General features: G+C 40.7%; 1 protein-coding gene across 6 annotated transcripts in view; it reads left to right on the top strand.

Annotated features, from left to right (window-relative positions):
- Positions 1-1,424, top strand: part of nalcn (sodium leak channel, non-selective) — a 67,241-nt gene that overhangs the window by 37,953 nt on the left and 27,864 nt on the right. The gene's annotated exons all lie outside the window — the stretch shown is intronic.

Raw genomic sequence — 1,424 nt, 5'->3', positions numbered from 1 at the left:
CATCATGTGGAATTTCTGTTCCTAGATGATGATGTTACCACAGTGTTAGCATAGATGACATACAGTAGGACTTAAATTGTTTGCAGCGCACGTCCAGGACCCCTGTGTTGTAATGGACTGATGGTATTCAACAGTCTGCTGTTGAATGTCCTTGAAGTTTATGCACATTCAGCAGCAGTTCCAATCTTTGACTTTAACACACAGTGTTTGCCTGACTCCCAGAATTGTATGACAATTGACTGTAGCATCAAGACTTTTATTGCTTTACAAAGATGTTTCCATCCTTTTAAGCTCTGTACTCAAACCTTATTAAGGCCTAAACTTTACTTTGATTAAAGAATATGCTCAACTTTGATGGTGAGAGACAAATTCTCTGAGAACAATACAGAATGTAAAAGAAACTTTTGCTGCTACAGGATGCTGCTGCAGATAAGGGTCTAGCGCCTCGGCTAAATTGTGCATCTCGCTGAGTCGGCCCAATTGATTAAGACCTTTGGGAACAGTAGGGTCCATATTAATTCTGCACTTTATATAGTGTATGCAGAGTGTGTGTTTGTTGGTGTAAGCTTTTGTTTGTGCGTGTGTTTTGCTCCTGCATTAAAATGTGCAGGTACTATTCCAGATGACTGCAGCATTTTTCTACAAGTTTCACCCAGAGTTCTGCAACGCAAGAGAGAAACTCACAAATCTCAGCCAACCCCAGTTTTTGTTTTCTGTTCTATGTGGTCGCTCTCATGCCTTAAAAGTGTTTTTCCGTCTCTTAAGTTTGCATCGTTATTAATACCTATATCCATGTACTTCTGTCAGCGTGTCTCACATACTTTTTTTAGCCTCCTTTTCTTGCCTGCCTGTATCCTGAGAATCAGAATATAGACGAAAAGCTTCGGCAAGCAAATGCTGGTGCATAATTCCCATCTTTGCAGCGTGCCACTCACAAGTCAACCCACGCAGGGCCAGAATGAAACGCCCACACTTACGTTTTGGTAGATAAAGAATTGAAGATTTCCATATCGTCTTCTGTCAGCTCTCCACTTCTCCTGGTCGTCATTCCCGAAGAATGGGAGTCTGTGCTCGTCACACGTAGTCATTCTCACTCTGACAATGCAGACATACTAATACACTTCAACACAATGATGATGACGTTTTTTTTTTTTTTTTTAATAAGTAGATGGACGGACAGACTTCACTGCAGACAGAGATGCTTTCACCCAGTCCCAGTCAATAGATTTCACAAAGGTTGTCTGCTCTGAATGATAAGACATTCACCACTGCACTGAATATTCGCTTGTTCACTTCTAGGCGTAATCTGCAATTCATCAAAGGTTATCTTCAGGCACCCAGACAGAGAATAGCATGTTGAATTTCAATCAGCACTGGTCCATATGTAATTAAACAGAAATAATTGGTTTTCTTTTCTTTGACAT

The sequence above is a fragment of the Cynoglossus semilaevis genome, chromosome 16, assembly GCF_000523025.1.
Source record: "Cynoglossus semilaevis isolate Cse_v1.0 chromosome 16, Cse_v1.0, whole genome shotgun sequence".
NCBI classification, from domain to species: domain Eukaryota; kingdom Metazoa; phylum Chordata; class Actinopteri; order Pleuronectiformes; family Cynoglossidae; genus Cynoglossus; species Cynoglossus semilaevis.
Note: the sequence above shows the minus strand (reverse complement) of the source record. Positions and strands in the feature narration are given on the sequence as shown.